The sequence below is a fragment of the Callospermophilus lateralis genome, chromosome 20 (genome assembly GCF_048772815.1).
Source record: "Callospermophilus lateralis isolate mCalLat2 chromosome 20, mCalLat2.hap1, whole genome shotgun sequence".
NCBI lineage: Eukaryota > Metazoa > Chordata > Mammalia > Rodentia > Sciuridae > Callospermophilus > Callospermophilus lateralis.
In genome coordinates, this window is record NC_135324.1 from 18111798 (window position 1) to 18134433 (window position 22636).

At 51.9% G+C, this 22636-nt stretch overlaps 1 protein-coding gene across 6 annotated transcripts in view; it reads left to right on the plus strand.

Moving 5' to 3' along the window:
• Foxp1 (forkhead box P1) overlaps window positions 1-22636 on the plus strand; it is a 523563-nt gene that overhangs the window by 357191 nt on the left and 143736 nt on the right. Inside the window, exon 1 of one of the 6 annotated variants that reach the window (XM_076841226.1) lies at window positions 20965-21043. The exons of the other annotated variants lie outside the window; for them this stretch is intronic. The gene's annotated coding sequence lies outside the window, so the exon portion shown is untranslated. Of the gene's footprint in view, window positions 1-20964; window positions 21044-22636 lie in introns of those variants that run through there. 6 annotated transcript variants of the gene reach the window in all.

Sequence of the window (22636 nt, forward strand, 5' to 3'; positions counted from 1 at the left end):
GAGAGTTGCGTGTCCGCCCCCGCCCCGTGACCCATGTCTTTGGTGGCTGATCCCGAGGATTACGGGGCATTGATGTGGTGTTCTCTTTTCAGGGAAGGCCTCCTGCCTCCGTGGGGTGGGGAGATGTGGGTGGTGGGGGTGGGACTCTGTGGTCAGAGTTCAAAGCCATTAGGTCATTTCAGAAGGTGGAGTGCTCTGGGTTCGCCCTGGGCTGGGATCTCCAGGGAGAAGTGTCTGGGACCTGGGAGAAGCCTCAGGAGGACACTGGACTCAGCAGTGAGTCGGGATTGGTGAGGCCCAGCAGGCTCTGCAGCCCCGGCTCCTGGCTTTGCTCCTGAAGGAGCCGCGGGTCACAGGCCGGTGTGGGGAGGCTGCTCAGGGAGGCCACCACGATTGCCGGGCTCAAGGGAAAGCCGGATGTGCTTATCTGACTGGCAACAACCATTGTAAACACTGGGTCACAAAGTTCAGAGTTCTGGTTCTCGATGGCCCGTGGGGCTATGCAGGCGGCTTGGGAGTGTCTGCATGGCGTGGGTGGGACAGGGATGGACGTTTGCCCAGGGTCTGCCCGGCTGCGGGGCACAGTCGCGAGTGCCCGGCTGGGAGAAGGTTCAGGGCCTTCCCTGACACCCTCGTAGCTGTTTCCCAGGAACGGAGCACAGGTTTGTAGGTAGCACAGGACCCCCTGCTGCCGAGGGCCCCAGCTACCTGGAAGACGCCTTTTGTGCCACGTCTCCTTTAGTCTCTTCCTCCTGACTTTGAGGTAGGAACTGCAGTGTGCCTCTTGGACCAGAGGACTGCAGGGTTGTCCACTCAGTTCCGCTTTCGAGGTCCCAGACCTGGTAGCCTGGTCAGAGCCTGCCCTTCACGGGGCCTGGGATGTGATGTCCCACGTGGGCACATGAACTTCCCTTTGCTGTGTGACAAGTGCCCACCTGCTTAGGAGCTTGGACATGCACCTGTCCCTCACCTTCTGGTTTCCCTGGCACGCAGGCGAGGCTTCTTGGGGATTCTGCGCTGCATCTCACAGGTCTGCAGTCAGTCTGCTGCTAGGGGCTGTGACCTCTGGGGCTGGGCGGCTTCTCCAGGCTCCCTGCCGTTGTCAGGTTCATTTCAGCGCAATTGTGGAACTGAGACTGTGAGTCACAGAAACCCTGCCACATGGCCTTCCCCACCACAACCCTTGGCTTCCTCAAGGGCACAGAAGAATCCCTCTCTCCTGAGGGTTCACCTGATTAGGCACAACCCACCAAGGAAAACCCCTGTAATGATTAACTCAGTCACCTGTTAGGGACTTACTTTAACTACACTTGCAGAATCCCTGTGCCATCCATTAGGAGCAGAGGGATAGTGCTCCACAGAGGGAGGCCATGATGCCACAGCCTGAGGCCCTGGGGGTCCTCTGAGCGTTGTCTGTCCCAGACACTGCACTTACTGGGTTGCTCTTTAGCCAAGGGAACTCTGGCCTTGCTACAGGAGAGTGTGGTGGAGTGAGAGGGCAGAAAGCGGTGGGGTGCAGGGCCTCCTGAGTCCTGTCCTCAGAACCTGCCTCTGCCACCTTCCAGCATGGCCTCTGGGAGGGGTGGCTTGTCCTCTGAGCCTCAGTGTCCCTGTTTATAGACCACCATGGTGAGACGTGCCTGACTGTAAACGAGATGATCAGCAGAGAGTAGAGCCAGGCATGCAGCTCCCCTTGTCACCTATTAATACCGTGACCTCCAGTTGGAAGGACACGGGGAAGTGAGGTGGGGTTTAGCGCTGTTTGTTTCTGGGGGGGCAGCTGGAAGCACGGGCCATCCAGGGCATCCCCGCAGCGATCCCACGTTCTCCAGGAGGGCCCTGGACCCACACTGTGGAAAATACCAGTACTGGTTGCAAAGCGCACACTTAGCTACAGCAAGAGCCAGGCGACGTCGTAGGAAGAATACCCAGGGAGGGAGGTTCAGGAACCTTCCCTACGTTGACTCTGTCAGCAGTTCTCAGGACCATTGCTCCCTTCTATGGGATGTTACTAGAAATAGTCTTTTTTTTTTTTTTTTGGTACCAGGGATTGAACTCAGGGGCACTTGACCACTGAGCCCCATCCTCGGCCCTGTTTAGTGTTTTATTTAGAGACAGGGTCTCACTGAGTTGCTCAGCGCCTCGCTTTGGCTACGCCTGGCTTTGAACTTGCCGTCCTCCAGCCTCAGCCTCCCGAGCTGCTGGGATTATAGATGTACACCATATGCACCCGGCTGTCTTTCTTTCCTTCTTGGTTTCTTTTTTTCTTGCACACCCCATGTTGGAAAGAGACTGGAGGGAGTGTGTGTGTGAGGGGCTAGTTCTCACCTTCTGATGTAGCAGGGGGTGGCCATGTCCTGGGCCTTGAATTTCCTTTGGTATTTTCTTCCCAAGTGGTCCTCCTGCTGCCTTCTTCACGTGAAGGTGGGCAGGAGTGCACTGGTGGCCTCTGTGTCTGTGCACAGATGGGCAGAAGGCAGCGGGTCTTGTTTCTGCACACCCGGGTCCCCCATGCCCACTCTTCTCCTCTGGACCCAGGCAGGGGCCTGCAACATGATGAGCCTGGGGCAGGTGCTGGGAGCTGCCCATGTCATTGCCGCGGTTTGGATCTGGGTCTTGGCGAAAGGTCAGTGACGTCGGGCACGGGCACATCAGTCCTGACATGTGCCTTGAGAGACGGGCTGTGTCCTGTCCCAAAGGTGCTTATGCTGCCGGTTGTGGCCCCAAGTCACCCCAAGCTGCCCCGCGTGTCACGGCGGCCATTGCTAAGCAGGGTTGGAGCCCAAGTGTGATGAGGGGGGTCTGGGCTCTGAGCTGTGCGGGGGGCAGCCAGATGCTGTTGGCAGGTCACCGGGAGCCCTCTCTGGCCACCCCGCACCCCTTTCTTTGTTCCCTTCAGTAGTCCACATCATAGCCCTGCAATCCCAGCAACTCAGGAGGCAAAGGCAGGAGGATCTCACGTTCGAGGCCACGTTTCTGAGCAAAACCCTGTCTCAAAATAAAGTAAAAAGGGCTGAGGGTGCTCTTCAGTATAGAGGACCTGCCCGGCATGTGCAGGGCCCTGGAATCGATCCCCAGTACTGGAAAAAAAAAATAATAATAATAATAATAACAACAAAAAAACCAACCTAGAGCAGTCCCCAAAAGCTGACCTTAGAAAATGAAGGCAGTGAGCTAGCTCAGGGGGCCAGCGTCCCAAGGGACAGAAAGAGACACAGAAGAGGCCATGGCAGGGTGGACGGAACCACCGCACCAGGTTCTAAGTGTTGAGCTGGGCTAAGAAACCTGCATTAAGAATGACACTTCTGATCTGCTTGTGGTGAAGACTCATGGCTGGAAAAGAAGCACGTGGCAGGCCTTGGTTGAAGTGTAAGCTTGACTCACTAATTTAAATTGCTCTTCTTGTTCTTCTTTCTTCTTTCTTCTTTGTTCTTTGTTCTTTCTTCTTTCTTCCTTCTTCTTCTTCTTTCTTCTTCTTTCTTCTTCTTCTCAAAGAGGAAACTACCACATAGTGATGGTTCTCGTAGAGAATGGGAAAAGACGTTAGAAATTTGTGCTTGGGGAAGCCAGAGAATGTACTCACAGTTAAGGATTAATTTTCACTCACCGAGAACAAAAAGGTCTCCAGCGAGGGAGCCGAGGGTCAGGTTTCGGGTGGTTGGATCTCTTCCCCCTCCTGCCAGACTGTCTGAAACTTATCTCAAGTATCAGGGTGAAAGGAGAAGTGCGGGGAGACGAAAAGTGTAATAGATATATTTTAGGGACAGAATATGAACTGCTTTTCTAAATGCATATCAGAAGGAGAGTTTATTCCAGTTGAGTAGGCTTAATGATATAATTTTACCGTATTAAATCATAATTGCTCTTTAAAAGAAAATACAGATGCACACGTGGCCGCTGCCAGGGTCCCGGCCCGGGAAGCCCCAGAGCATCTTCTTGGTGCCATTGGTTTCCGGCTGTCTTGCTCCGGAGCCCATCCCTGGCGTTGCTTTGGACATCAGGTGGGCAGAGGGGAAGGAAGGACCGATAGCCTAAAAAGCGAGTCCAGCCAGCCCCTGTCGCGACTGTGTCTGACCCTCTCCTGCCCGTGTGCAGCAGGCTCCTCTGGGGCTGAGAAATTAGGTCATGAACGCCGGTCGTGGCACAGGCACCTGCTTCTGGGGAGGCTGAGACAGGAGGATTGCATGAACTCAGGAGATGGAGGCCAGCCTGAGCCACTTAGCTGGACCCTGACTTTAAAAAAAAAAAAAAAAGAGAGAGAGGAGGAAAGAAATCAGGTCATGTGTTAAGCTGATCTGGGATGTGGGTACCTGGGAGAGTGAGAGACGAAAGCGGTCCAGCTGCTGTGGGTGCTGATAACTATGGGCTTGAACAGTCTGCCTCCTCCTTACATCCCCTTCTCCTCACCAAACAAAGAGTGGGGAGAAGAAAGAGAGGAGTGAGAACTGCCTCGATTGTGTGTTTGGATGGAGACAGAATTAGGTTCACATAAGCCACTTTGCTCCAACAGAATCCAATTTTATCTGGTGGACAGAACCAGACAGTGGTGTAACCCATCTCTGAATTCATCTCCTGGACCCGCCAGTATGAACCTCGTATAACACAAACATGAACTTTTGAATCTCACACACACACACACCCTCACACACTCTCAGCGTATCCAGCTGATAAAGGGCATAAGTGTCGTGCTTAAGAATATTTTTATTATCTTTTAGAAATATATTCCTGATCCATAAAGCAGGACATGCCACACTTCATTGAACCTTTTGTAGGATCTTTATTTTTTAAACCAGTATCAAAGTAACAATGCAGTCAGGCCAGTCCGATTGGGATGCTTTCTTATGCCATTATGTTTTCGGAGGCATCCCAGATTTGCAGATGTTAAAATGGAAAAAAAAAAAATCACACAACAGTTCACCTTAGAATCTAGTGAGTGCTTTGTGTGGCATCCTGGTGAGTCCTAAAGCCATGCCTCACGGGGAGCTGTGAGTGTCCTAGAACTCACTCCTCGTGGTTTATGCCATACCAGGGGTAGGAGACCCTCCTCCTGCGGTTTTAAAGGACGTCTGCTTTGCTCCTTAACCCTGCCTGAACCTCTCTCCCAGCCGACGGCAAACTCAGCAAGGCTGCAGGTCTCCTGCCCTCTCCCAGTGCACCCCACCCCGCCCCTGGCCCAGCTGTGTGGGGCCACTGTGATAGAGCCTCCGAGACGTTCCCAGGCTCTCCTACCATCCAGGGTGCAGCCTGAGCACTAGTGCAGGGAGATCTGCGCTGGGTCGCACCTCTGCCCTTGGCGCTCCTACAGGGTTCCCTCTCCCAGCTCAGGTGCAGACCTCCCCTCTCAGAGCCGGGCACCCACGTCTGCCTCCCGCTCTACGGCCACGGCAGGGTTCCTGTGGGCCTGTTTGGTGGATGGATGAAGGAGCACAGGAGACGCACGTTTCCCTTTGGAGTGAGACTGAGGAACTTTGAGTTGCAGGTGTCTGTAATTTTTTTCAAATTACCCAGTTTTCTATTGTATTTCATGTTTTCCCTTATTGATAGACAGGAGGCTTCTGACCGTATCAATTAGACCTTGTTTCCAGGCTTCCATCTGTGAGTATTTTCCCAGTGTTGCAGGACGTTCGGGTCACTCCTCTCAGGTCACTGTAGCCTCATCCGATGTTCATGTGACTTTATTTTATCCACCGTTTCTTGCGGTTCCTGAGCGTTTTGCAGTTGTGTTTGAAGATGCGCTCCCACTTGTGACAGTATGGGAACTATTAGTTTTCGTCTAAAAGTATTTAAAAAGAGAATGCCATCAAGGTGAGGACCTAGGAGAACCTGACCCGGACACAGTCGGAGAAGTTGTGCTCTAATAGGGAGAAATGTCACATGCGTAAGGACACCGATAAGCATAGTGGCCTTTTTTGTTTGTTTTTGTTACCAAGGATTGAAGTCTGGGGCACTTCACCACTGAGCCACACCCCAGCCCTTTTTATGTTTTATTTAGGGTTAGGTCGCACTGAATTGCTCAGGCCTCGCTAAATCGCCGAGGCTGGCTCTGAACATACGATCCTCCTGCCTCAGCCTCCCAGAGCCGCTGGGATTACAGATGGGTGTGCCAGCCTGGTGTTTGTAGGTAGTGAAATAGCCAAGGGGACAGAGATTTGGAACCCCAGGGCCTGTGGGGCGGAGAGGACCTCACCCCAGGCAAGAGCTGGAGGGACGGCCCGCCTTGCCAGGTTGTGTAGGTGCAAGTGCGAGGTGGATACTCCTGGAGAGAGCGGGGCTGTCCTGGGAGGAGGGTTGTGAAGTGGCCAGGCTGGCAGGACCACCACGGAGGGAGAGCATGTGAGACAAGGGTGAGCAGGGTCCCCCTGTGCACACGGGCTTCTGTTCCCAGTGGATGGGGAGCCTCCAGTGCTGACCAGCAGTGTGTCCTGCAGATCTTTTGCCCTCTGTGGCCAGGAGAGATTGGAGGGCAGAAAGGGGAGCAAAGAGAGGACATTGTAGGAACGCTGTGCCCCTGGCCCGGGGTTGGGTCCAGGGTGAGACCAGTCCCTGTCCACCGAGGAGGAGGCACAGCCTTCTGGAAGCTGCCCTCCAGGTGCCGGGTCGGTGCTGCCTGGAGCCTGGAGCCCAGCAGGGCTCAACGCAAAGCTGGACGGGGTCATCTTGGTGCCTGGGCCAGCAAGGAGGGCGGCACCCACCAGAGATGGCCACGGGCATTGCCTCGCTTGGGAACGGTGTTCAGAGATGGGAGGCTGCCCTTGGGATCACGGGGTTCCTCTGGGCCTCTCTCCCATGTGGTCCTCTCCTGGGGCCTCACCAGAGCATCAGCTATCCGGCGGTTTGGCCGTCCTCGGGTCCCTCTTGCTGTCGGTCCTGGCCTTGACACGGTTGCACATTTTAAGCTGAGTGTCTGAGTTCCGGGGGAAAGGAGGCCCCTAGAGGAGGCTGAGCACCAGGAAGGGTTTTTCTGAGTTGGAAGAGTGGCTGCGTGCATGCAGGGTCATGTGGACCTTTCCTGGGCAGCCACCAACACCTGTGGCCCAGCCAGCTGTAGGCGTTCTTACCGTCATTGTGCTGCTTTCCCCTCTGGGTGCCCCTCAGGGAGGGCACGGTTTCCCTTGAAGATGTGCAGGGCGAGCCAGCCCTGGAAGCAGGCCTGGTGTGGCCCAGGCACGTGTTAACGTGACGACGTCCACAGTTGACATTGGAACCAATCTCCATCATCTCACCGCAGGAACAGCCCCTGGTTTCGCAGGTCTACCCCCGGTGGCTCAGCAGCACCAACTGCAGGTCCTGGAAGATGTCACCCTCCCGTGGCATCATTAGTCACAGAATTGAAACCATGGTCCCGAAGAGCGGCTTCTCCCCGAGGCCCTAGACCATGGCCACTCACCGTTCTCCTGGGTGCTCAGGACACAGCCCAACCTTGGCTCCTGGCTGGCCTTTCTCTCCTCCGAGGCAGTGGCTCCAAACACTCCTTTCTCCCTTGGGGTAAAAGAAGTTTCTACGGCACAGCTGTCATTCCTGATGGGGGTATGCTACCCGCTGGGAGGACGGGTTTTAAATGACATCCCCAGAAAGGGACTTGTGCACAGAAGGTACGAACAACCCTCGTAACCCCACGGTGAACAACAGGCCAGGCCCAGCTGATAGATGGGTGAGGACTTGAACAGAGTTGTCACCACAGAAGGAGCCCCGCAGGTGGGCGTGTCGGAAGGAGTTGTTCCCAGTCAGCAGACGGTGGGGAAAGGCCAAGGGAAGCCATGTGGGGAAGGAAAGGACCCCAGGACCGTAGTGCCCTGTGCTTGTGTGAAGGGCCGGGAGAGAGCCCAGTCTCCTGCTTCGCTGGTGGGAACATAAAACTGTGCGGCCACCTTGCAGAAATGACCGTCCAGCTACCAGGGCTCCTGCAGCCGAGATGCAGGCTGTGAGCTCAGGCAGGTGTCCAGGTGGAAGCCCTATGCACATATCCTCAGAAGCCTCATTCGCAGCTGCCCCTTGCTGGACTCGGCCTATGTAGGCCTGGATAGGGGGATGGACAGACAGGCTGTGGGAGCTCTGTGCAGGTCGACCGTATCCAGCAGGAACGGGGAAGCAGCTTGGACAGTCTCGGGGACAGTGTGGTGAGTGACAGAGCCCTAAGGATAGCACACGGCACAGTCCCTCATGCAGGAACATCCCTGAGAGTTCTCAGCACTAGTGAGGGACACTCAGATGTGGGCCTGGGCCTGGGGCGGGGGCATCCTAGTCTGGGATGGCACATAGAGGAGGTGTTAAGCCACTCCGGCTCCCAGTGGTGCTGGCGACGTGAATCTGTACACGTGTTCAAGTTCGTGGACATGCCCTCCCCCAAGAGCCCAACTTGTGAGGCCAAACGTAGGCTGACCTGCAGGCTCCGCCTGTGGCTCGAGACTCCTGTGTGCTCTTGGCACCCTGCCTGCTCTTCCTGGAGGCCTTCTCCCTGACCCTCTGGCGGAAACCGCTTACGCTTTACACTCTTCCAGAAGTTGGATCCTCTTTGCTGGTTTTGCCCAAAGTCCTCCTTAGAAAGCAGTAAACCAAGGGTTTAAGGCCCGTGCACAATAATCTCTCCTCCTCCTTGGGATATGTTCCATGACCCCTAGTAGATGCCCAGAAGTGTACATCCTACCAGTGCCTTCATACCCTGCCCGTGGTAATGGTTCACTCACAAATCAGGCATGTTCAGAGATTAACAATGATTAAAAATAGAACAATTATAACAACATACTGTGATAAAAGTTCAGATATTACTGTACTTTTTGCCTTTTTATTTAAAGGAAGCATTTTGCAGCTTATTTTTGGCATATCGGAATTGCCAGCATTGCTGTTCTCACACTTTGGGGCCAGTAGTATGTAGAATCAGGACTACTTCAGTACAAGTCCTGCAGTTCTCTGACCATTGATCTGATAACCGAGAGAGCTACTTGTGATTAATGGGCAGGTAGTGTATACAGTGTGGATACACTGAACACAGGGATGGCTTAACTCCCAGGCAGAGTGGCATGAGATTTCACACTACTCAGAATGGCATGCAGGTAAAACTTATGGAGTCCTTCTTCTCGAAATACCCCATTTGATGTTTCTGACCATAGTTGCCCACAGGTAATTGAAACCAAGAAAAGCAAAACTATGAATAAGGTCAGGGAGAGGGATAAACTTTTTTCTCCCCTTTTTAGTAAAAATAGTAAAGCTTAATGGCAAAACCATGGCTGTGGAGGAGTCTCCTCACTTTCTTGTCATTAGATGGGTCATAGCGTACATGGAGGCATTAGTGGTAAAACCTTACATTAGTTTATTTTTATATATTTACTGAGCCCCATCTACCAGATTACCTTGGGGGGATCACAGACTCTCTGGGGGGATATTGGCGCCTAGTCCACAGTCCACAAAAGTGGTAAGAGTACAGTATAGTGTGTGGGGGGAGCGGGGAGGGACTTATGGAGAGCCAGGTACTGTCCTCAGAAAATCTCATGGTCCTCACTTCTCCCGACAAGAGTAAAGCACAGTGTCACCGTCATCCCCACCTCCCAGGTGACAAAGCTGTTGGGGAGTGGAGAGGTCAGCAGTAGAGCTGGGACTGGACACAAGTCTCCTCTCCACCTCCTGAAGACTATGCCGGGGTGGAGCGCAGGTGGGCTGCACCCCCCGCCGGGCACTGCGCCCTCTGTCCACTCTTCCCCGAGGGCCTTGTTCCCGTCCTGGTGTGGGCTGCGAGAGCACCCAGAGGGCATGCAGTGCTTTCTCCTCCCTGGCCAAGGGCAGGCCCTTCTGTGTGTGTTGGGCTTTACTAGAGCAGGTATTGGAGTAACTGGCAAGGGAAGCGCGTCCTCCCCACGGCTCAGGAAGGAAGCGGTAGGGGTGTGAGCGACCACTTGGATGGTGTGTGACGGTTCTGAAGGTGTTTTACTGGGGTTCTCCTCACCACCCCCCAGGCCCATAGCCCTGTTTCTACAGAGGAGCCCAGTGAGGCCCAGAGGGCAGTAGCACCTGGGCAGCCATGTTGGCTGCTAGGGCCCTGGGCTGCACATTCAGCCCCACCCTTCCCCTCTCCGCCCTCCCAGTGGGTCCCTATCCATTAAATGGGAGAAAGCGCATTCCTCAAACCCAGGCACAGGGGACAAGATTCAGTCCATTTCCACATGCATTCGGGTTTTGTTGCCGCATGGCTCCTGTTTAGCAGCTTAAACAACTGAGCCTGAGCTCACAGTCCTGCTGGGCTGAAGCGCAGGGGCCAGGTGGCTGGGTGCTCTGCTCAGGGCACCAGGGGCTGGAATGGAGCTGCCCTGGGTGCCTGTCCACAGGCTGTGGAGGAGAATCGGCTTCCGAGCTCATTCTGGGGGCTAGGAGAACGTCGTGCCTTGTGGTTGCAGGACTGAGGTCCCGTCCCCTGGCTGCCCATCAGCCTGGGCTGCCCTTAGCCCTGGAGGCTCCTGCATTCCTGCCACAGGACCTCCTTCCCCATGGAGCCATGGTGGCACAAGAAGCCTTCCTGGTGCTTCCCGTCCCTGTCGTCCTTGGGCTCTGCCCTCCTGATGCCAATTTGAAGGGCTCACGGTTCTTCCAGGCGCAGGCAGATAAGCAGCTCTTGTGAGGTCAGTTAACCTGGGGCCTCAGAGAGGATGGCAAAGCCGTTTCATCGCAGCTGACATCGGTGTTTGATGGTCTGACTGGGAAAGGTGCTGGCCGGGTGCAGAGTGGGGGACATGTTACCTGACGGCCTTGAGAAAGGTCAAAACACAGACGGGCCACCTCCAAGGCGTTTCTGTTTTCCATACCAATCACCTGAAGTCTCCAGGGTCTTTATGGGATCTCTTGGTTTGGGGCTTCTGCTAATAGGATGCACCTTCAGTCACCAGCTCGCTGGTTGGAAAGCATCTTAGGATTTGTGTTTCCCTCTGCTTTACGGCAGCTGGGGGAGGAAGGTGGGCGCTGGCCGAGCCCCACAGTACTGTGTCCCTAGCATCCAACAAGCTCCCCGCCTCCTGAGCATAGCCACATCCTGGCGTTCCTCTGAACCTCTGTGCCCCATCTTCCAGAACCTTCTCTCTGCTCCTTGGCTGTTTGATTCCTTCTTTACTTTGGGGTTGCATCTTAAATATGTCCGTAGATGAATCCCCAGGTGGACTTATCAGAATAGGCTAGAGACAAGGCTTTGGGTGAAGCTCTCGATGCTTCCTCGGTCGCGGCCCCTACTCGTCTCCAGGTGTGCTGATGACCTTCGTCCTAACTCTTCGGCCCACCAGACGGTGGTGTGACCAGAGGAAGCACCAGGCTGGCCACTCTCCCTCAGAGGCCCGGTGTGTAGACCTGCTCAGGACAACGTAGACCGCAAAACTCATGTCAGGTGGGTGTGTAAGTAGTGGGTGTGAACCTGATGCCTGAACATGGGCTTTGGTCCTGTTTGTTTTGAGCTATGGCTGGTGCAGCGCACCCAGCTTGACCACAAGGTCAGTGCTGACGCCCCTGACCAGCAGTCCTAAAGCTCCTAGGGAGAGGAGAAGATGCTACCAAGGACCAGGGCCAAGAGGAGCAGTGTCCAAATTGTCCCGCCAAGCATGTGGTGCCTCTGAGGGAGGTGGGCTTGAGTCTCCATGTCTTGGGGTGTCTGCTGATCGGGTGTTGGTTTGTTGGCACTTTTTTTTTTTTTTGGTATCAGGGATTGAACTCCAGGGCACTCGACCATAAAGCCCCATCTTTATTTAGAGATAGGGTCTCACTGAGTTGTTTAGCGCCTCGCTAAGTTGCTGAGGCTGGTTTTGAACTTGTGGTCCTCCTGCCTCAGCCTCCTGGGCCACTGGGATTACAGGTGTGCGTCCCTGCGCCCAGCGGTGGCACTTTTTCATATCCTGCTTGGATGCCCGTTTCCTCCCAGTGCTTTACCAGCTCCACTCTGACTTTCCTCTGAAGCTTTGCCTTCACCTCCAAACAGACAGAGTGACCAGGGGCCCACTAGAAACCGCTCTGTGTTGGGCCAGAGAGTCACCCAGACTAAACCTAGGTATTTTTTGTTTTGTTTTGTTTTTTTAATCTTCTCATTTTTCTATTGGTGCTTTATAGTTGACATCGTGACTGAACCTGGTTTTCCTCCTCTGTAGGATGGGTGGCTGATGCCCATCTGGACAGTTCCTGGAAGGCCCAGGGTAGGGAATGCAAATGCCTCCCACACTGAGGCTGATGGAGGCGTGTCCATCCCCGTTACCTGGATGAGCAGGGCTCTGCAGGTCTGCTGTGGCATTCAGACGCTCCCCCTCAACCACTAAAGGTTACTGAAGATTATTTTTCAAAAAACGTTAGAGGGTCCCTGAAGGTGTAGCTCAGTGGGTGAGTGATTACCTAGTGTGTGCAAGGTCCTCAATATGGTTCCCACCACCCAGGAAAAAAATCAAGTCGATTTCAGGATCCTTGGAAATACTGGATTTGATTTTTATCATCATATCTTAAGTGAGTAAGATAGCATTTCTATAACTGTGATTCGGCAGTCCTGCAGCGCCCCTGGGTTTTCTCATGGACTGCAGTTGGCATCTTGTCACAGCTGTTTTGAAGTGCTGGTTCTTGTCTAGTCTGGGGAGCATTGTCTCCCTGTCCCTGGCACATGCTGTGGAAGCCGTCTGACCAGGATGCCTTGTGTCTGTCCAGCCCCATTTGCGTTTCTCGCCATTCCCAGTGCGAGGGCTCTCCGGGCCTGGTTTGGGCTGACCAGTGCTGCAGCCTCCCTGGGCCCTGAGAGCTCATTGCCATGAAGCCAGAAGCTTCTCCCTCCTGTCAGGCTTGGCCACATTTCCAGTGAGGCCCTTTGGGGACAATGCAGGCAATGAGGATCAGTTAGCATTTCTTCTTTCCCTCACCACTCGAAGAGGACACACGCAGGGGATTCTCTGTGCAGGTTCAACAGCTCTAGCAAACGGGAGGAGCCAAAGCCGTTGGTGCTGTGAAGACCCATCCTGGGCATCCTTTCTCCCCGGGAGCAGTGTTTCTGTCTTTCCATGTATTTTGCCTGCCTTTTAATTCACGGCGTGTGATTTAGAGAAGTCAGAGCATTGCATTACAGTGGTGTCAAGTCGGTCTGTCTGATTTGATTCTAGCATCGCATGCCCAGAAAGGAGGCCGGGAGCCTGCTCTGCCCCCGGTTAGCTGGGAGAGCCCAGCAGTTGACCCCAGGGTACTAGAGATGCCCCAGTTTCCTGTCCTGTAAAATGGAGCTACTTGCTTCTTCTAATAAAAAGACCTTTCCTATAGATGTGAAAAAAGAAATTTAAATAGTATGCAAATGCTTTTATTTTGATTTTGGTTCTGGCCCGAATCGACATGTGAGACCATGTTCTGAGTTGCTGGCATCCTTCCTGTTTCGGGTAGAGTATGTGAAAGTGATTATAGGTAATAAATATCTTTTTTTTTAAACTTATTGCAGAGGCAGTTTTTCCACCATTAATGAGGGTAATTTGACTTGGTTGAAGAATTGCAGTTCTTAAGAATTAATGCAGTAATCCAATTCAGAGATTTAAAGAGATCTAAGATTTTTCACAGGTCGCGTGCTAGTGAATGTGCTCCTATCACATAGCAGCTAATGGGCTTGAACGCCAGTCTGTCATTTACCGCTCCTCGCCCGCCGCACAGCCGCTTTGCCCTTGGTGCCGAGTCTAGTTTCCAGCACTGCGGATTATTTAGCAGGGTGGTGTATTTGTAACACTTGGGAGAGATAGTATCCCATTTCCCACAGCCACTAATTACTGTAAAAACTGGGGTTATCTTTCTTAATTACATGTTTGAATCCTAATCTGCAGAGGTCTGAGGACTGTCAGGCTCAGAAGAGCTGCCTTCTTGCCTTGCTTTCTCGGATGAGGGTCTGCTAGTTTTTTAAAACGTATTTTAAAAACTAATTCATGGATCGTTGCGTTCATGCACGTGGGTTGATTCTCAGGAATGTGGAGGGTTAGGTGTGTCGTGTCCCCAAAGCTGCGTTTTTGATCATGAGGTATTATAAACAGCTAAGGATGGTGTCTGAAGGCCGATTCGTGCCGGATGTTGAGGATGCTCTTATTTCCTGATCTCATTACATCCCTTGATAATCCTGTTTTGAGGCCCTTGGAAGCGCTGCGTCTCTCCCCGTGTTTCCCGGTCAGCATGGCTGGGCCGTGTTCATGGGAACCTCCGGTCCTCAGAGAAAGGAGGAGAGTCTAGTAGTCATTGCAGTGCCGAGGGGTGTCTGCAGCACAGGGAGACAGCTTCCCGGTACCAGGAGCCACCTGCTCACGTCTGGAGGCCGTACTTGCTTCTAAGAACCCTGGAAAGACAAACAAATAGCCGAGGGTCACTGCAGGGCCATCTCGTGCCCTGTGCTGTCCTCGAAGACCTGCCCGACAGGTCATCAATTTTGAAACCAAACAACTTGCCACACTCTCAGGAGGAGGGACAGCCTGGAGGTGGAGCTCACGGGGACACCTAGAGCTGTACCTTGGTGGAAGTCTGTGTCTTCCAGGACAAAACAAGGTAGAAAGCTCTTCGGTGTTTTTGGTCAGTTGGGGGAACCTTCTAGAATCTTTTGTCAGTCACTAAGGGGGTAGATTTCCAGCAGACCCACTTGAAGGCAAGGATCCTGTGGCAGGCTGGGTTTTGTTTGTTTGTTTATTGGTGGTGTGGGCAATGGCAAGAGTTTGCAGAGCTCAAACTCCCAAACTGGACAGGCACAGCTGGAGAGCAGATCAGTTACCAACCGAGAATCCTCATTTCGAAAGAGAAGCGGCCATTTCTGGAGCCTCCAGGAAACAGCAGGCCTCTGAGGCTTCCAGAAGCACTCACAGTGTGGTGCCGGCGACCCTCTCCTCTGCTGGGACCAAGGTCTGACCACACTCTGTGTGGTTGCTGTTCTGCAGGGTGGCAGGGCTGGGCTGGCCAGGAGGCATGACGGATAGAGCAAAATGTCAGTTGGAAGGACAGAGACCAAAAGGAGGGCCGCTCATCTGAGGGTCAGTTGACCTCTCTGACGAGGGCTCATCCATCAGAAAGCCCGCTTGCCGACTCCTTCCCCCTTGCCTTCCCTCTCCATTCCTGCCAAGGATAGATGGCCCTCATCCTGCTCACGCTATTAACAAAGGGAGTGTTTCCTAAAGGAAGCCCAGCCCTGCAAGTTGCAGCCAGGCCCTGGAGCTGACGGCAGCGTGGGTCACAGAGAACAGGGCAGCAAATGCGACTTCCCCGATGTCCTGCCACCCAAGGGGCAGGCCTAGTTCAGTCTCTATTTTTTCCATCAGTCATCTATTTTTTTTTAAATGTTGCATTTCTCCGAGAAAGAAAAATAGATTTTAAAATGTAAAAACCTGTTCTTCAATTGAGTATGCAAAAATCTCATTGCAGTATTTATTCCAAACCTGCTCTCATAATGTTCAGTGAAGGAGAAAACAGCAAAAAAACAGTTGTTGATGGACTTAGCACAGAACTGGATTAAATAAGCATTAGTCTGCAGAAGCTGATTACAGGAATATGAAAATGCAGTATCTTAATGGTACATATTTTTATGTGGCAGCTCAGTTGCCTTTCATTTCGCAGCTAATATGTCTATTCTTATGAGTCATTTACTTCTTTAATTACCTTTTGCAGGCAAGGCACCATGGTATATTAATGTGAATGATTTTTACTGCCAGTTTATCATACAATGCCCCAGAAGTTGAAAGGCGTAATTGACTTGGAAGAACAGCACATGAAGGAAACAATATTTAGCTGACAGTTTTCCTTGTACCCTCTGTTGACGTTTATGAGTTTACACTGTGCTAAAGGAGTAATAAACACAATTTTCTTTCAATAACAAGAAAGGGTAGCTTCTAAAATACATTTGTGGAAAACACATTTGTTCATTTCTTGAATAATACGAAAATAACACATTTCCGGTGATAAGACCTCTCGGATTGCCAATTGAATTAAACCTTTCAAAGTGCATTTATAACCTGTCTCAGAGCATTAGGAGATAGATATTAGGATTCATGTGATCGGATCGGTCTAATGAATATTTAAATTACAGACAGATTTGGGGAAGTCGCGTTTAAACCTGGGTGTTGGGGTGAGACTCTGGTGGAGGGGGCTTCCAACTTCCCAGAGGCGGGAAGGGAGCTTGGGAATTGGAAGTGGGGTGGAGGGGGGACTTGGAAGGCAGAGTCTATGGGCACAGTTGGGAAGAATACAATCAAGGAGGCAGGGCCAGCCAACCCTTTCAAGGTCTGGCCTTGGCACTGGTGACACGCAGCCCTGGCTGGGCCCTTCTGCCAGGAAATCTGGGCCCTGTGGTGTAGCTGTCACCTCTGCAGGCCCCTTGGTCCCCAGTCCTGGGTCCTCCCCCTATGTAGAGGGAGTCCAGCTTCTCACTGTTTCCTGGATTGTTTGCAGTCCTGTCCTCTGCCCTCTCATGAAAGTTTTCTAGCCATTTGTTGCTGAGCTGGTGGTGAGCAAGGCCAGCATCTCCAAACAGAATTCTGGCCTGCCATAAACGGAACCTGTCAGCTCAGCATAGCTCCGCTGACCCTCCAGCGCCCAGGGCAGCTCTCGGTACCAGGCACTCTCCGCAGAGAGCGTTCAAAGGGGAACTGTTTGGGGGCCAGCGGTGGGGGCTTGTTTACTTTTCTCTCTGTGTTCCTGTCCCAGACCTGGACGAGTTTATACTTCATCTTTAAATGGATACTGTCCCTCTCCTTCCTCAGGGGAGGGGCGTGACCTCTTCTTGGTGAATTGCAACTTTAGGCCAAGATGTAAATCCTGTGGGACTCCAAGGACTTCCTGTGCAGGTACTCCTGCTGCCTGGATTTCCCCCCAGTGTGTGGGCACAAATGGTTCAGGCAGAGAAGCACCCAGATTTATTACTTAGCGTGTGGAATGATATTTTTTTTCATACCTTTTGGGGACTTTTTCTCTACTACTTTTGCAATTTCTGTCTTCCGAAGTCGACAGAGAGCACAGCTTGAAAGCCCAGCGGCGCTCCCTGCTCTGTGGGGTCCTACTGTCCTTCTCTCCCCCAGGTCCCTTTGCCTTCAGCTGCCCAGCACCCCCTGGAAAAGGGGGCATAGTTGGTGCTGGCAGTCGTGTTTCCTTGGCTACGCGTGAACGTTCCCCTGTGTGTAGCTCCCGTGTGCCTGCACACACGTCTTCACGTGCTCTCTCTGCGTGCACACCTGTGTTTGTGGGTGTCGGGTGGCCTGGTGGGCACGGGCCCTACCTCGCCTCTGTGGGTTTCCTCTCCTCGGTGCCTGTTTCCTGTGTGGCACTGGTCACACAGAGTTGTAAGAACCGTGAGGAGCTATCACTAAACATCCGTGTCCATGCCAGGTCATTAAAATATCCAGGGACAATGGCTCCTGTCACCAAGTAAGCACTTCAGCCTCTGTCCAGGCCACTCTGGCCCCTGCAGATGAGAGGCAGGTTCCAGTCCCACAGAGCTTCAGAGCAGAGCCTCGGAGAGCATGGGCATTGTTCTGAAGCTCAGGCGTGAGAGGCTGGCTCAACCTGAGCTGCAGTCACTGTGTAAGGGAGCAGGAATTCCATAAATGGAGGTGAGGGGAAGGAGTCTTCCCCTTTAAGGGACCAGGAGGATTACAGTATGAAAAACACTCCATTTAAAATTTAAATGAATGCACTTACTTGGAAATACCATAGAGTCATAATCTGTTTGTAAGGTGACTGACATATAAAGTGCTTTTTTGTTTTAAAGTTAAAGAAAAAAAAAAGCGAATTCGGGGTAAGGTTGCCCGTGTAAATGTCAGGTGTAGTATAACCTGTGCTCAATCCAGGAGGCAAGCAAATAACCTTGGTATTTAGGACCCTGCCGTTCAGAACATGCAATTGTATTTTGTTGTGTCTTTTTTTTTTTCTTTTTTTAAGAGGACTACATTAAGAGGTCACCTATTAGCTGAGCTTGTGCTGTCTGAGACTAGGCCGGCCGCTCTGTCTATTAAATTCCAACCACTGTGTAAACACAGTGTTGTTCTAGGTCCACCATGGCCAGGGGATCGGGTTTCACCTGCCTGCACCTCTTCTAGCAATTAGAGCAATTAGCATGCAGCCATTCACATTCAGGGATTCAAGGTCCAGGGTGACATTCAAGTCCAGGAGAGCCTGAAAGGCAGAGAGAGGAGGCCCAGAGCCTGACTTCCATCCCAGGCCCTGAGCAGAGGGTTTCTCTTTTAAGGATGGCAGCTCTTTAATGGTGTTTTTGTGAGGTTTTAAAATAACATATCAGAAGTTGTTTATATCGAAAAAACCCAGCAGTCATTTAATTATACTAATGAAGGTCTTTATTTGTGGCAGGAAAAAAAAAAGCTGGAGACGGCCCTGTGACATGGAGTGTCACTTTGTGCATGGGGGGCGGGGGTCACCTTTTGCAGAGGGAGAGCCTGTTCTGCGGTGTGCAGGGAGTTTACATTTCACTTTTACAGTAAGCCACACTGTTGGGGGTAACTGCCACAGCTACAGCAAAAAGAGAGGTTCACGTTGGAGGATTTGGAGAGTAAGTGTTGAAAGCAACTACTTTTTTTTTTTTTTAAGGTGAGAGAAGAATAGCGGAGACTTGAACAGATTGAACTGATACTGTTTAAAGCAAAATCACCAACTTCTAGCACATTGCATTGTTGTAGAGGCAGGACAGAAGGGGACTTTTAAAAAAGCACCGGGCTGAGAATCTAGTAGGGTGTTTGCTTTCTGTTTGTTTAGTTGTTTTTTTTTTTTTTCTCCCACATTTGTAACTTAGTTACCCAGGAATCTTGTTTGCACAAGGCAAACCCTAAACTGATTACGGCTTTTAAAATTGGGTTGTACATTTTTAAATCCATATCTCAGTGATGGTTTATTATGCCAAAAAAAAAAAAAAAAAAGGGTGGGGGGGGACAGGGAGAAGTGCTAATTTTAAATAGCCGAGCATTCCACAAAACAGTTCTTGCTTTGCTGTCCCAGAGGGTTTTCACAATCAGGAGTGACAACCGAGGGCTACATCCTACTGTGGAGTCCTGTTGTCCTTTAACCTGGAGCTGCTTGTTCCCATCAGTGTTGGTGAACACACAGCTCTAAGGACAAAACTCTGTGGAGAATCACCTTTTCATTATGTGCCCTGACTTTAATTAAAATGAAAGGCTTTGTAAAAAAAAAAAAAAAAAAAAAGTAATTGTATGCCTCTAAGAAAGTTCTGGCAAACATTCCTTTAAGGCATTGCCCTGGTTGGCTTAGGCGCTACTGGGTGGGCAGCAGGGACCCATCCGAGGGACGGAGGCCGCTGCCTGTCTGCAGGACGAAGGAGCCCTTTGCAGGGAGCTGGGCTGCTGGGTGCTCCCGGGCACCATCTCTAGCTTCTTGGAGCCCTGCCAGGAGAAGTGTGTGTCCTGATCGCCCACTTCCCAGGTTCTGTGCCTTCTGATCCTGCATCACAGGGCGGAAGCTGGGGTGTCGCAGCATGTGGGCGCTGAGCAGCAGCCTCCGGCTCTCCTGCCCTGGAAACCATTGCTAGGAAGTCATGGCCAGGACTGGGACTGGACCGGAGGCCAGGGGAGCAACTGCATTGGTCACTCCACCCTCCTGGAGGGGGAGGGTGGGCGGGGGCTCCAGGCTCCAAGGGAGGGGAGGCAGTGGACCAGATTGGCCCCATTTCTCCCCCAGCCTGGTCCTCTGTTTCTACGATCTGCCTTTTGAACTGTTTTTGTGGCTGATCAGTTCCACCTAATGTGTCTCTTGATTTCTGTATTGTAATACTCAGGCGACATGCTGTTCTCTTCATTTTTATAAGCTTTAGATGCTTCTGCCTGTCATATTCCGGCGGTTTATCTTCGGCGTCTGGATTTGCTTTCAGACTTGAATGTCTGTCAAGCTGCCGTTGCTTTGAATGTGAGATCAAAAGAAGATGAATTCCAGTAAAAAATTTCCTTCCATGAAGAAAAGATGGGGGCCTATGTAAACACCCGTGACAGCTCCCAATGAGTTATTTTAGCCGAGTATCAGCACCTGCGTGACAGGCCGTCCAGTATGCCGTGCTCGGTGACATATCGGTGGCTTCCGTGGCAGAGGAGCAGAGCAGTTTGCAGGAGACCTTTCTTCCTCCTTTTTCCCCCTGAACATGGCTGTTCGGCTCTCCTTCCTCTCTCCCTAGCCAGCCTTCTGGGCCTCCTGCGGTGGGCTTTTCCTCCAGGTACCTGTCCCTCGGGTGACAGAAGACAGGACTAGGGTGCTGAATTGGAGAGGTTAAGGAGAGTTCTGGTAGACCAGGCAGGTATCTGAGATAAGCAGGGAGCCAGTGGCTGGCAGAAACAGAGACTGTGAAGGAACAGCAGCAGGATCAAGGGCACGTCCCTGGAGTGCAGGGATGATGGGCTCTTTAAAATACATGTGACAAAATCCTCCAAAGCTGCAGAATCTGAATTTTCTTTCTTTCCTTGTCTATCTTTCTTTCTCTCTCTCTTTCTTTCTTTCTTTCTTTCTTTCTTTCTTTCTTTCTTCCTTCCTTCCTTCCTTCCTTTCTTTTCTTTAAGCATCCTGCTTATGTAAATGTCACTACAAAAATATCACAAGAGCAGGTTTCCCGAAACCCTGTTGGTGTGTGTGTGTCTCTGCCTGCGTGAGCTGAGTTTGGCGGGGCTGGCTCCAGCCAGGGCACACTTGGTGCACCATGTTGCTGCTTGCAGACCCGGAGTGATTTAGAGACGCGCAGCATTAATAGATTTCTTTAAGTGCTAACTTTGAAAATTACCTACAAGCTCCAACTGATCTTTCAACTTTGAAAGTGAAGAATTACTTGAGGAATTCTTGTGGTTTCTTTGTCATTTGGTGAGAGCCCAGCCAGCTACCGTGGAGGCAGAGCAGGGAGGTTGACTACAAAGGGCAGAGTTCCAGTGTGTGCTCTCCTCCAGCGAGCTTCAGCCGCTCAGCACTTCCTGTTTATTCAAACATCTTTTTTAACCACTCGGCAACCCCCGCTTCAACAGAAACAGCCAGAACCCTTCTACAGCAAGAAGACGGAAATCCAAAGGCAGGCAGTGCGAGCTCCCTCGTCAAACTCCTCATTTTCTCTGTAAGTGTCTAGAGGAAAAAAAAAAAAAAGGACCATTGTTGCTGGGTTGAACTTTTAAAGGAGGGATCGGTGCTTCTCAGAAGGTGTGAGCCGGGCAGAGAGGGTGCTCCAAGTGGTTTACTGCCTGCTCCCTCCACTCTGCCCCAGAGACTGGAGAGGCGGCTGCCGGTCACTCCCTGCTCATCACTCTTGCTTGCAAACGTGTCTCTGGATGTAACCAGCCGAGTCCCGCCAGCAGAGCGGCTTCCCAAGCTGAAGGTGGACGGAGCTGGCTCTGCTCTGGCTGAGGATGCGCGCAGCCGTCCTCTTCCTGTTGGTGGGGCGTAGGGGGATGCAGCCGGTGCCTGTGTGATTCTGCCTCCGTAGACTGTCCCCCGGCTTTGGCACCAGCACACCGGCTGCATTGGTGCATCGGTCTTGATGATCTGTGTCCCAATTTCATGCCAATCAGAGCCCGACTGCTGACACACGCAGTCGTGGTCTCTCTCCTCCACATGGTGTTGTTGGAAGAGAGTGGGCTGCTCAGGGAGGGGAGCCCCCGCCTGGCGCTCCAGGTGGCTGTGGACTCTGGTGCTGGAGGGCTCTTGCAGTTTTCATAGTGGATGCCTGCTTGGGCAGGGCCAGCAGGGACTGGGCTGGGAGGGCTAAGCCTCTGCTCTCCCAGTCCTCTCTGTTGAACTGACATTTTAAACACATGGTATGACCCTTTTTAAAAAGGCCACACCCTTTCCTGCCCATGGTCATCCCGCTGGCCTCTCCCCTCCCCATCCTCCACCCTGACCCCAGCTTCAGGGGAACTGGTATCCAGGTGCTAATTTTTTTTTTAAGCTATACTGGTCAGAGAATAAACAGGAAATGGAAAAATGTCTCTTTTGATCTTCAGAGAATTGTTATTACCCTGAACCTTGTTTGTGAGTCCCCAGACTAAATATCCTTGAATTTTAGTGTCTGAAACAGTAGCTCTGAGAGCACAGAGAGGGATATTCTCTGCAGTTGTCCAGACCTCTGATGGGAGAAACATGTACACACACAAAATAAATAAGTTTGTGTGTGTCCTGTGGCCACGGCGACTGTTTTCATGTTCCAAAGTTGTTCTGCTTGGTAAAGACAAAGAAAAATGATGTTTGTGGCTCTGCCTTGAGGACAATTTGTTTAACAGTAGGAGTAATTGCAGGTAAGATGGAAAGAGAGACTGCAGGTATTTACCCAGATGCTGGCGCAGGTGTGGCGCCGGGGCTCCGCGTGGGAACCGTGGGCTGCCGTGCCTGTCTCTCTGCCTGTTTGATGACCGTGGTGCTCCTGCTCACTGCTGGTGTTGCTTCTGGACGGCGCGTCTGGTGATTTATCAGAAGGGAAGGGAGTAGCTGAAACTCAGGGACGTGGGACCCAGGTCTGTTTTGTTTTCCACTCAGAAAGCCTTGCCCTTTAACAGATACACAGAAAATAATGCACGCATTGTTTTAGGATAAAAGGAAATTATACATGTCCATGTTATTTTTTTTTAAAGGCAAGGGAGTTAACCCTTGAGGTTCAGGAGACTCTGTCTCCTGAGAATTCAACAGGCTTCTGTGGAGGATTGACCTAGCGTGTGGG